Here is a 13524-nt window from a genome sequence, read left to right on the forward strand (position 1 = left end):
TATGGCATCATTAGGGAAACAAGGATAAAATTACTCCATGGTTAATGACCTATAGTATCTCCCCACCAAAATTTGTTTCAGATCTAATAAAACTGTGCTTAACACACTCGGATGAGTTATGAGGACTGTTCTGCAGGGTATTAAAATGTGGAAAATAGATTTTCCGAAGCTGGGGGGACTGGACTTTTCGAATCAGATAGCAGAATGGAATTTTCTGGGCAATAAATTCTTCCATGTCTCAATTTCATCTCGCTCTCGCTCTCTTTCTCCCTCTCTCTCTCTCTCATTCTCTCTCCCTGAAATGCTAAAGCAACATGGAAATCTTTAAAGTGCAGAAGCTTATATAAACTTTACCCCCCAACCCCAAAACAGGGCCCCCACCCTTTAATGCTTTTTTTTGTCTTCTATCTGAGAAGAAGGCATAATCCCTCTGTCAGGAGAGATTTGCCTTCATTCACAGAGCCAATTCAGCTGTGAGGCCTTTTTGTGCTGCAGCGTTGCAGTTTGGACTTTGCATGAGCCCAGCAGGCTGCCAACATCCCTGCACGGGTGCTGGCGTGCCAGCTGGGAATGGAAGCAGGAGAGAGACGACATGGGGCTGCCAGGGTGTGCATGGCAGATCCCTTCTCCCAACCCCACCAGTGCCAACCAGCGGCCTTGGTGGGAGCACGCAGAGGACCGCTGCTGGCCACTTTGTCCTTGGCTCTGCTGTGACAGGGCATCCACAGCTCATGTCTTGCTGAAAAGACACTCTGGTGCCTATAGAGCGGTACATATAGGGACACGCTTGCACATGCATGTTGTTCCCAAGCGTGAAGATGTGTGCACTCATACGGCGGCAGGCAAACGCATCTTTGCTGGAGCCACAAGCCCCATTGCCATCGCTGCCTGCAGGTGGGTCACTGGAGCCCACGGACGGGCAGCATGGGGCAGAGCAGGGGCCCATCTCATCTGTCGTTGCCTGAAGCAGGAGCCAGGGACTCCAATGGTGCTTTTAGGTTAGTGAGGGCTAGTTACTGCCGCTGAGAGAGGTGGCTTGCGAGGTAATGGCATTTTGCTCTCTTTAAACTTTAATCTTTCCTATTAATTCCCTGCAACTGGAGAATGTATGAGAGTTAATGTTCCATGAACGTGTTTCTCAGCCGACAGTCTCTTCGAGCTAATTACCTTCAGGTGCTAAATGGAGGGAAATTGCAATCCATTTGGATGTGAAAAAATTTCGCCTTTGCAATCCCCTGTGAAACATTCTTTTTCCTGAGTGTTGCAGAAAGAATGCACTTGGCTTCTTTTTTTTTTTAATGTTTTCCTCCCCTCCCCACCTCACCCTTTCTCCCCTCTTCCCCAAGCCCCCATCCTCACCAGGTACTTGTCTTCCCTCAAAGACTATGAGTTCTTCAGGAGACTCTGTGTCACACTCAGCGGATGGGAGAATCATCCTCAGCTCTGGTATGGGACAGCACACCAGCCAGGGAGAGAGAAAAAGTATGTATATCTAGGAAATCCAACCACATGGCACAAACATGGAGGGGATACAGCGAGGAAGACAGCAAGAGACTTCATTTGGAGGTCTGAAGTTAAAGTGTATTTACACGCTTAATAACACGCTTATTACAGCCATTTCCCAGTTGTTGAGTTTTGAATACAGAGATAATAGAATTTTACAAGCTACATAAAACCATTATGCTTTTGGATCCAGGACTGGGAAGGGAGTTCGGTAGGACCCATGGAGGTAAGAAAAGGGGAAGGCAAATGGATCCAAATGGGGGCACACAGACTGGGCCTGGAAGTCAGTGTCTTCATGTAGACTGACAGAGCCAGAAAGAATCAGTCAGGGTACATGTGACCTAGGGCATAACATGAACATCTCTCCTATGTGGAAGTCCCTGTCTCTCAAGCCCCACAGATGACCACTGGACAAGCTGGACATCAAAACTGGAAGTCCCTAGCAATAAAAGGTCCCCAGTTCCCATTCAGCCACCAAAGATTCAAGACATGTGGTGCCAGGCAGATTCACAAGGCATAAAAACCTCAGTGAGAACAGTTATACCAAATTCAGAGCGTTGTGAGCCATAACTACCACTAGTAGGTTTTGATCTACTTTGTCACTGGTGTTCATTATACACTTACTTCGGCATTATCTAAAAAGTTCAGTGCAACCTTGTCTCAGGATCAACCATGGCAATTATCGGGAGCAGAAGTCTCTTCCACAGTAATGTAAATATACTCCAACTGGGAGTGGTGTCGCTTGAGAAAATTCCTTGGAGCTTTGCTGAACCAACAGGATGTTCTTGCAAGATCATTCAAATGCCCCATTTTTATGGCTCTGCTCATAGTCCAGATGCCACTGAGAGATACAGCTAAACCTGCACTTTGTCAGTAGACTGAAATTTCAGTAGACTGAAATTGAAAACGTTTATCAATCTCTGTAGACTAAAAGACTTGCTGAATTCTCTTAGCATCATTTCAACCATTAGTGAGTGAAGGTGCAGATGGTTTGCTATTTGTCCCACTGGTTCTCTGCAGAGACACGTTCACTCTGACATGGGTGTGGGAAGCTTGTCTAGAGACTCCATCCAGATAAAGCAGTTCAGAGATGCTCTATCTTTGGACTCCCCTTGCTCAATCTGAATTGCCAGCATTTGACCAACTGCCCTAGATAGCATTTTTAAACTGTCTTTCCTAAAGCAATAAGGGCAATAGCAGGTCCAAAGCCTGTAAAGCATGACAACATTCCAGCATACAGGGAGAGCTGCTTTGGTCCTTGGTTCTGTTACAGATGACCAGGATGAGGCTAGAGGTAGCAAACTAGGAGGGGAACTTGTGTTACTGCAAAGATTTTCAACAGAATGTCCTGGCCACAATGTCCGTATCCACCCTGAATTGATTGTCTAAGCCCTTTTACTGCAGAATATGAACACCCCTTAGTCTCTGAAGGATTAACACCCCATGGTTTACAGTGAGCCTATCTGCTGTGTATGAAAGTGAGTGATTTACCCAGGGCCACTTGAAAGATGACAGCAGAACAAAGAGCTGTACCAGAGGTTTTCTGAGCTTCTAAAGCATCCCTCCTGCCTGTCAGGCCAGTCACACAACTGCCTATTTCTGTCACCTCCATGTTTAGCCACTTCTCCACACATGTATGACACACCTATCCATCTATCTGCCCCATGCATCTATGCTCTACCAAAGTCTGCTCATCTGCTTCCCACAGCCCTTTGAACATCCAGCTCTCTGCCTTTCCACATGGCTCCATCCACTCTGCACTTAATGAGCTTTGCAGAGGAAAGGCATTAGGTTTCTGTAAATTGTTGGGGCCTTTCATATAAGTAGGGGGCTCTCCTGTGAATGACTAATTCCTCAAAATCTCATTGTTTTTCTTTTGTATTGCTCTTTTTTTTTCTGTGAGGAAGAAGGTGAGTGGGGGTGGCAGTGTGATTTTAACAGGGAGACAGTAATTTCAACAGCACTATCACAAGAAAGCATGGTTTCTATCATATTTCTCATGGCTACACCTACTGTTTGCTAGTCAATATGGCTGAAAGGACTTTACTGACTACAACCAATAGCGTCTACGCGATGCTTCAGCCTCCGCCAGAATTAAGCCATTGGCTGAAGAAGAGGGTTTAAGCATAGTCCATGCTATTGCCTTCTGCATGCACTGAATCTTTTTTAGAACACTGTGCTTGGAGTGCAAATGAAAATGGCCTGCACAGGCTTCTTCCTTCCACCTTGGCTGTGTTTTCATACAAAACTTCACTTTCCCACTCCTGACTCCCTTGTTCCACATTTACTTTGTTCTTGTCCTTTTTCCTTCTTGGTCTCCAGCTGCACTTTTCTTTACTCATCTTTCCTTCATTGCTCTCCTCCTCAAATTTCCCTTCTCTCTCTCTCTCTCTATATATATATATATATATATATTTAAAAATCTGAAATAAGAAATATTGAAAGAATATTTAATTCCCAAAGTGGGGCTGATTAAAAGTCATTTTCCCTGACTCACTCTCAGTGCTGACTGTGTTGCAGCTTCAATTGGCTGCTTACTTTTCAACTTTTCTTATTTCTTTTACTTACCCTGCAAATAGTCTGAACTTGAGTGAATTTCAAAAAGCAGAGCAATAGGAACTCTTTATTTTCCTTCCTGCTGTCATTCCAATAGTTCTCTGAAGCTAGAAAAGCTCTTCAAATTATAAAGAAGGGGAGAGCAAAATTAAACTCTAGACTGCACATTTCACTTGGTGGTTAAAAGAGAAAAATGGGGAAAAGAAATAGGAAAATTGGCATTCTTTGGATGCAAAAGCTTGTGTGCATGTATGTACATGAGTACAAAAAGTGTGTACATGGATAAAAGAAAGATTGCAGCTAGGAATCGATGTACATTACCAGTGATGGTTTAAATACCATCTTTTAACTTCTTTAATCTGCTTAAAAACCTCTGTGGCTAAATCAGTATAACCCCCCTCAGACTGTGAGCACAGTTATACTGGTATATGTATACCTAATACCTGTGTAGCTTAATTTCATGCCTACAAGAGAATAAAGTTAAACTGGTAAAAAGCCTATTTATATCCATGTAAATGCTGGAGGGAAATGTACTGTGTTTACCCTGCTGCTACAGTTAAAATTTCTTGTACAGATGAAATCGAAACGGGAATCCTGCCCAGCCACTGTTTCTCTCCCATCCCTTCTGTATCCCTTCTGCCCCCATGCTTGTGTTAGCCTTTCCTCCTCTCTAGACATCTCCCACACTCACACCTGTGGAATGACCTCATCTTGGAGTCCACGTCCACATCCACATCTCTCACCAAGGGAAAGTCCCATCCCCCTGGAGAGCCCAGTGAAGATGAACAAGTCCTGAGCCTGACCTCCAGCTCTGCAGTGCCAAGCAAGGGCGAGGGAAGAATGGTGCACACCTGGGAGGAGGGATAGAGTTTGTTTTCCTCCCAGCTCAAAAATTCAGCTTTTCCTGCTTGCCTGCTTTAAAATCAGTAATAAGCCTGGATTTTGTGGGGGAGGAAGAAAAGGTATTACATTTTAGCAAAGAGAAGAATGGGTGTTTGTGAGATATTTACCGCGTGGGTCAGAAGAACCACAGGGGCTGAAACTGCAGGTGATTCCCCACTCTGGGGAATGTGTAATCCTCCATATAAAGCAGGACCCCTGGCTCATTCCCTTCCTCCACTTGTTCCTCCTGGCTATTCAACTTACAAGCTTTTGAAGGCAGAGACTATCTGTACAGGTCTAACACAAATTCTGGGAGGTTTTCATTTGACTCTTTACAGCTATCTGGGGGAAAAAAGGAAACTCTGCTTTAAGAACACACAACATAGGTCAGAGACGTAGCAGCTCGACTAAAGGAAAAAGAGATTAAAAGGCTTTGCCAAAGTCATTCCATTAGGGACTGACATAATTGAAGCATCCCCCCTGCCATATCCTCATGTGACAGTCATGGAGAGATAAAAAATAACCTGCTACAATGACAGAAGCAAACGAACCTCTTTCCATAGAGAAGACTCTACAGCCTTTAATGACTTACGTTGGATGTGAACGGCATCTAACTCTCTGACTGTCTCCTCACAAATATAAATCCATTCATGCCTCAGATCTGGGCTTGTGAGCTGCTGACTAAAACCGGACCAGAACCTTTCAGGCCAAAACAATCACTGCAGCAACTCCACTGACTTCAGAGCTGTTAAACTGCAGAAGGATTGGACCGGCTGCTTTTAATTGTAGTCACAAACCCAACTGCAGCCTGATGAGCAGAAAATAAGATGCTATCAGAACCATGCACTCCTCTACCTTGCAGAAGAGAAAACATGCAGGAGCCAAGAGCCTTAGCTGGACTGATCCCAAGGCCATACTGTTTGGAGGACTGGGAATCTGGAACAGCCCAGATGTCTGTGCTCTGTTTGCACCAGCATCAGGTCTAAAGAACTGTGACATCCAGGATCAGTTCAGCATCAGGTGATTTGCTCATTAATTTCATCTATAAATCATGTTCCTGCTTTTAAAATGGCAAGGACAATAAAACACAAAGTAAAAGGTATGAAAGACACACAGACACATACAGTGAGGGAAAATGTTTGCAAAGACAATGTTCTAAGTATAAAATAAATTTACAAAACTATACAGAGGGCATGTAACAGTCTTCTCATGAGAGTCATCAAAGTAAGAGATCACCTGTACTCCCATACAAACTTCAGGAGCTTAGGAACTTTAGTAGAGGCTGGCAAAATGTAGTAAAGGAGCACCTAAATCATCACCAAAATACAGTCACTTTGTGGAGGAATTCAGCATCTTACTCACCAGTAGCACTCAGCAGTTAAGGTTCCTCTTTAAATCCCCAGCACTTAAGCATGTGCTGAAATCCTAGCACATGCTTAAATCCTTCAATATTTATGAATGGTTGAGTCCCTGACTAATGAAACAAAAAAGATAATTCATGAATGTTTGGTCCTTCTTAGGAAGATTGGAGTTAAATGTGCAGATCTCCCACTAGTGTCTTTCAATGTTTAAATGCAAAAGAAACCAAGTGATAAGAATTGGTATACCTGTTGTCTCCATGTTAGGATTTGCAAAAGCTTTATAGGTATGAAAAATGAAGCTGAATCTGATGAACAAAATAACAAAATTCTCATTATAATTGACAGGAACACACACATAAATGCTTATCTATCTGTGTATCTGGAATACACAGTACCTGGTATATAAAAATTTTATTGCCAAATTGAATACTAAATAGTAAGTTAAGCTGACAGAAACATAAAGATCAGCGTTAGATGGCAACCAAAGGAAGGGAGAATTTCAGCAGGAAATTGCTCACTACCCCATTGTAGTTTTGGGGGAATTTGAGGGATACATGGGAATCACTGGGGCATTTTGACAGTGTGGCTATATAAATCCTGGGGGAATTTGGGTCCTGATGAAGGACGTGGCCCTTTTATTTTCAAGGCAACATCCAAGCTGATCTCAGTTGTGAGTACTGAGCCCTTGGACATTTCTTTTGCTAAGAACTCAGCAGAGGAGAAAATGGGTTTCTAGGTGGTTTGAGGAGAACAGGAGAGAGGTTGACAGGCTGTTCTAGGTGCTGTGCTGTGGTACTGCATTGTAGTGTAAGACTGGGACCAGAGGAAAGGAGCATAAGGCAGGAATCAACCACGAGGAGCAGAAAGGCTGCAGAAGGCCTCCTCCGTGAAGGTTCAGTGTGGCTTTGTTGGGAAGAGCATCTTTCTGCCTCGGGGCCAGGGCTGCCCAACAAGGGCTGTATCAGGCCATGTGGACATGGTGCAGTGGCTGCCCTCAGACGGCAGGGACTTAACCAAGACCCAGATGTCTGGGGACACAAGAGGGAAGAAGCTACATTAGAAGGCAGTTTGGAGAACATCTCCACAGCATTTGAACAGTTTGGCCGACACACAAGAGCCATCAGAGGACTACTGGCCTCACAGAGCATTCGAAGTGCCAGCTGACTGGGGGCTCACTTCCCCAGGCTTTTCACTCCCCTTTAGGTTTCTTGGAGTGTGTCTCTCTCCGGAGGCCCCCCTCCTACCCCAGCAGACACACAGCCCGGGGCAGCCCTCACAGTCCCTGCCAGTGGCGCTTCTCTTGCCAGCTGGCCAGGGCAGCCGATGGGCAGAGGCAGCTGACTTGCTCCTGAGATGCAACGGTCGACAGGCATCACCATCACAGACACCAAGGGATGCCCTACCTGGTGTCCCCCATGGCCAGGACGGGTGGGAAGCCACTGCCTTGTTGGTTGGAGCTACCCAGCAGCAGGAAGAAACTCTGCAGATGGCAGAGGGCAACAGATTGCAAGCAAACACAAGCTCCATTTGATAGTTCTAAGAGCCAGATTATTCTAAATCAGATTATGGATAAAGTACTGATTGCACTCACCTGAAAAGTTGGTCCTACTTGTGAAGATAATGAAGTGTTTTAGTCTGCCTCCAGATCCTGGTCAATCTGGTTCTTCCATGGACAGAAATGCTTCTTCATAAACTTTGCCTGAAAATGAAGCCATCAGCTGTGTTGCTCTGCATGGGTCCCACAAGTTTGGAGTGTAACATGATGGTTTCGCTCAGGAGCCTTGACTGGTACTGCCCATCCCCGCTGGGTTTCCTGTGGATCCCTGCCCTTAGGTGCCTGTAGTGCAGTGCTCCTGCATCTCCAAAGGGAAATACACACCTCTGTTTAAGAAGGAGCCTAGATACAAAACCTTTCCTGTCCCATGAGCCTGATGTCAGGTCTGTCCCAATCAAAATACTGAAATCAGCCAGGGAACTTGTATTGTCTCTTGATACAAGTTTTGGATCGTCTTAGATTGGGTGAAATCACTCATGGGAAAGAACAGTACCTTATTCAAAGGCATGGGGAGAGCTGCTGTAGGAGCCCCCACATGAGGGGTACAGAGATCTGCAACATGAGCAATGCAAGGCCCAGGCCTTCTATGCTTTCAACATAAGCTGCTAAAAATGGGCCCTTCTTTCAGCCCAGAGGCCAGGAATTGAAAAAGGAAAAATCCCATCTCCCTGTGCCTGTGCTGCCACCTCCCTCTTTCTCCTCTGCTTGTGACAGACAGCTCAGGCTGGGAAGACACGGTGCCGAGGTGAGAGAGTGTGTGTGTGTGTGTGTGTGTGTGTGTGTGTACGCGCACGCCTCTTGGTGCGATTCCTCCTTCCTTGCCAAAACATCTCCTGCTGTTTATTTATTTATTTCTCCCTGATAACGGAGGGGATCGCGTTTCCGGAAGAGTGCCAGCAGATGATACGAGCCCAGGACTGATACTGCCAGCAAACCCATGCCAGCCCTTTCTGCCGGAAAAATTTCATTTTTTCCAGAAGGAAGCCATGAGTGTGAAGCAGAATCCAAATCCGATTTCTCGGCATTTTTTGTTATCACTCAGCAGCCCACCAGGTGGGGCAATGGAGGGAGCTCACTCAGCTGCAACTCAGTGCCTTAATCCAATTTACAGCTTCTCTTGGAGAGATAATTACAGTCCTGAAACCAGTTAGCACTGTACAAAGAGGCTCTCGAATCAAAGCCCCGATCCTGTCTTTCAAATATTTACTCAGAGTGTCAGGGATGCTTTGGAGAGGGAGGGGGGCACTTGAGCTAAGCTATTGTGAATGCAGAAGTGTGTACAAAATGCCCCACCCTGCACACATGTGCCTCACTCGCACACTCACACAGGTTTCCTGAAGCCCCATAGAGATTGACAGTGTGGGACTGTCACCCCCTTGTTCTCCAGCTCTGGACAGTCAGGCAGTGAGAATGTGGTTAACTATTTCCCTGGTCATCACCACACCCCTCTCCCATTAAAGCCACTCCTGCAGCCACCCCAAGGTAGCCAAACCTGTTCAGATTCCCCCAGTGATCAGTGATAGCACTTGATTTAATACTAAGGTGCAACCTCTCTTTGCAAAGACACCATAGGTTATAACATCTCACACACCAAGTGTGCCACACCTGCAGTTGCTTGCTTGCTTGCATTTCACAGCAGCTGGGCCTGCTGCACACCCCCTTTTCCCTCCACTTGGCCCTCACACAACTGGCCAGACAGGTCTAAGCTTCAAAAGAGGAGGAGTCTGAGGCACTGTGTAGCAGGGCAAAAGTCATGCAGGAGCAGCTATGCTCTATGCAGACATCCAAACCCCATCCTTTTCAGCATCCCAGCTTTCCCGCATTGCAAGACCCATGCCTCTCCTGTCACCATCACAGCACTGCCTTGTGCACCTAGAAAGAAAACATTTGAGGAACTCACTAGTGGTAAAGTCTGTGTGGCAGACACCTTTGCGATTTCCTGTTGTATTTCCACAGTGATGTGTGGGAAAGGCGACAAGCAGCCAGGTGATACTTAGTGACTTACTTACTGGACTCAATATGAAAATTATCAAGGATGAAGCTTGAGGATTCTGTGGGTTTCCTTAAGCCACATTAAGTAACTTGTAAACTGTAAATTAACCTCGTATGACTTAAAGATCTTGATCTTCATCACTCTGATGTCATTTGGGAAGATCTTCTTTGCAGGTGATTTTCAGTCTGCCTGGCATATCCCAGAGATATCCTTAGGATTTAAGCATAAAAAAGGAAGAAAATAGACAAAATACAAATTTTTGGTGTAGGAATGGCAGCTGGTGTAGGAGCAATTGCAGATCAAAACATACAGAATGTAAGTAATCCACAGGGAAGTATGTAACTCCTCTCCCAAAGCCTGGCTAATAGCAGAGGCCAAGTTGTTACCACCAGCTAAACAGATGGAAGTCCTGTTCTGGGAACTCCTCCTCTAGATGTGGGTCTGAAAAGTCTCTGAGGAAAGAATCAGCCAGTATCACTGCAACTGCATCTGCCATAGAACACCAACTCAGACCGAGAGGGACTTTTCTTCCCTTCCACATGCTGAACTGAAGGAGTCAGGCTAGCTCCCTGGCAAAACATCTCCTTCCAACAGGAAGGCCAGGGCAGGTCTGCAGTGACAGAGCTTTCCCTGCGAAAAAATAACCTTTTGTTGCTCTTGTTCAAACATTCAGTCACAAGCAGAGAGTGTACTTGGTTGGGATCCAGGTTCAAGCCCTCACTCTTCTTTCCTCTGTGTCCTTGGCCAAGTCCCTCCACTCAGCATCAACAATTGACAGCAGGCACTGTCTCTCACTGGGTGTGCCTGTGCTGGCAGGTACAGTCAGAGCTGAGCTCTGAAGCATGGCAGTACACAGGAGAGGTCAGAGTTGGCTGGATGCAAAAGGCATGGCTTATTCGTTCATACATAGCCCTGGAGGAATGTGCCTAGACATAGAAAGCTGGCACTGAGTGAATTTTTCTCCTTTTGGACCTCTGGCTCAGCTCTTCTGCAGGGCAGACATGCCCCATATGAGTTTCTCTCTGAAAGGGCTAAATGATGGATGTTACTTTGACTGGAGCCTTACAGCTATTTCCTGGAGTCTGGGGTCGATCACATGGAAGTTTGTCTTCACTCTAGCAGGAAAGGGAGTGGCAGAAACCAGATTTCAAAAGTAGAGATACTCCATTTGGAAAGTCTTTGGTCTCTGAAGCATTTGTAGAAACACCTCTTTCTTGTAATTCAACCCCATTGTAAGCCTTAAAGTGCGTATCTGCTGTGTACTGGATACTCACACACAGGACAAATTTAAACTCCCCAGCTATCCTGGCAGGTCCTCACTCTGGCAGTAGTTGCAATGTGAGGGCCATAAATATATTCCATGAGAGCAGCTGCTTGTATTTCCTACCAGTGTATTAGCATCTAATCCTCTTAGCTTCTTCATTCCTTTTGCATAATATTATTGTCCAGTAATATGAAACATAGAAGGTTTATTTTGAACCATGCTGTCCCTCCTTTGATTCAGGTTGTCTGAATCAATGCTCTAGCTCTGGCACTTGGCTTTTCCATTGACTGCTCCTGTGGCATTTTTGACCCACCAGGAATGTGGCTAAAGGGCAGCTGGAGCTTTCCTTCCTAGTGAACCTAGGGCAAAGTGTGGTTCATCTGAATCACTGCCTACCACTCACGGGGATGCCACCCCTTGTGCATGTGACATTCACTTGGTTTTCATACCACATCTCCATCAGAACCTGTCATCCTCCAAGAGTATAACAGGGATATCTTTCACACTGCCTGTGTAAACACCTGTATTTTCACCTGCCTTTCTAATGTAGCCAATCTCTAATGTGGGATACAAGCACCCCATTAGCAGGTTACTGTATGGTTCCCTGGGAGGTCTATGAGAAATTAAGTATATTGGTTTCAGCAGTCAACAGCTGAAATCCATGGATTTCTTCCCATGCATCCATCTGGCACCTGGGGCATAACCTCTAACTGTGAGCAGTGGAGAGACCTAGACACACAAAATCACCATGCTGATTGTGCCAAGGTTAGAGAAGCACTTGCAGCAAATAAAAGCACTGGACCAATGCTGACCCAAAGGGGAAAGCAAGGCATTAGCACTCTGCTTCTCAGCAATTCACAGGCTCCAGAATGCATGGCCGTACCCACTTTCCCTATCACAACACAAACTGCACCACAAACTAGATTGCATTAGGAAAGCCCAGGAGACCTTCCAGTCCTACAGTATATCATGTCTTCAGAACAAATCTGACCAATGACACCTTCTCCTCTGGAAGACAGACTATGGGCTCTTCACCTCTGAGACATTTTCCAATAGATAGACAAAATCCATAGCCATTAAAGGAGTGCTGGTAAAGTCATTAGTATTAAATTGAATTACTATGCTTGGGCTTGAGGGTGTTTTATTGTTGAGTTTGATTTTTATATTGTTGGCTGTTTCACTGAAGAAGCTAGGATATAAGAGGGGCAGGAAACCTTTTAGGTGAAGGAGCGTGTATCCAGTGGCAGCAGATCAGGAGGCTGGCTTTAATGATGACATTTTACAAATAACTGCATCTTTTAAAGAGTTTCCTACACTAAGCCAAATCCTGGAGGCCTTGCTTACCTCAGAATGTCATGATTAGGCCTGAAGTCTTTTATCAATGTTGTATGCCTGGATCCAGGGAGGAGTTCCACCTTTGCTGGAACTGCACGACCCTTAAAAAGCACAGGAAATACAGAACTAGGGATTATTTAAAAAGAACAGATAAAAATGAAAACAGACACCTCTGGTCAACCTGATGACTTCAAAGGGCACTGAATGGCTCCAATCTGTAACATCTCAAAAGCTGTGGTTTATGCAGCCTCAAACCAGGTACCTACTGTTGGTTTGTTTGTTTTTTCTTTTTCTGAAACCTCACCTTGTGTTTCTGTTCTCGCTTTGTCTAGACTCACAAAGCAGCAGCATATATAGATGGGAGAAAAGCAAGATGCCTATGTGGAGTACAGTGCTGAGGATCCCCTGTGCCCAGCAACCAAATAAGAGTTGGGAGGAAAGGACATGACTCTCTCTCAAACCTCCTTTGGTTGGTGTAAACAGCAGCCTAAAGGCTGATGGGAATTTCCCCCCTTCTCTCATTGTGGTCTGAATTGGCAATATTTCATTGAGGATGATGGAGCTGAGTAAAACAGCACTGCAGCCAGAGCAGCTGCCAAGAGGCCATCAGGCAAGACTTTGTCAAGACACATGGAGCTGGGCTGGGACCCAGCAGGTCCCTGTGGGGTCCTGACCCCTTCCACCAGGTCCAAGGCTCTTCTCCTCTCTCTGGCAGCAACACAGCCCCCTCCCCCAAGGCGTGCTGCTGCCGCTGAGCTGTGCGGCTGGAGGGGATGGCACATTGAAGCAATTTGCCAGGCTGCATGACAATTACTAACACAGATGCTCCTGTGTCAATATGGGCTCTTCTCTCTGTTCTGGTTACAGCAATGGGTGTGCCTGGCGGGGACTTCTCTCAGCGCAGGCCAGTAGGATTATGGGGTTGGGAAGGGGCCATGTCTGCCTGGGCTTGCAGGGCAGGGGCAGCCTCAGAGGCTGTCCCTGCCCCCTGTACTCCTTCTAGCCTGTTTGTCAGGGTCTCCAGCTGCCTGTCACCACAACACATTTCCCTCTGTGTCCTCCCTACACAAATACT

At 45.9% G+C, this 13524-nt stretch overlaps 1 long non-coding RNA gene across 3 annotated transcripts in view; it reads right to left on the minus strand.

Annotated features, from left to right (window-relative positions):
* The window catches only part of LOC134157570 (uncharacterized), a 54939-nt gene that overhangs the window by 9297 nt on the left and 32118 nt on the right, over positions 1 to 13524 (minus strand). For all 3 annotated transcript variants that reach the window (XR_009962373.1, XR_009962374.1, XR_009962372.1), the window contains 3 exons: positions 7894 to 8001; positions 6304 to 6415; positions 1360 to 1443 (listed from right to left, as the gene is read on the minus strand). This is a non-coding gene — a long non-coding RNA (uncharacterized LOC134157570). The remainder of the gene's footprint in view (positions 1 to 1359; positions 1444 to 6303; positions 6416 to 7893; positions 8002 to 13524) is intronic.

Source organism: Pezoporus occidentalis, unplaced genomic scaffold (genome assembly GCF_034315485.1).
Source record: "Pezoporus occidentalis ecotype Australia unplaced genomic scaffold, CSIRO_AGI_Poc_V1 ctg98, whole genome shotgun sequence".
Taxonomy (NCBI): Eukaryota; Metazoa; Chordata; class Aves; order Psittaciformes; family Psittacidae; genus Pezoporus; species Pezoporus occidentalis.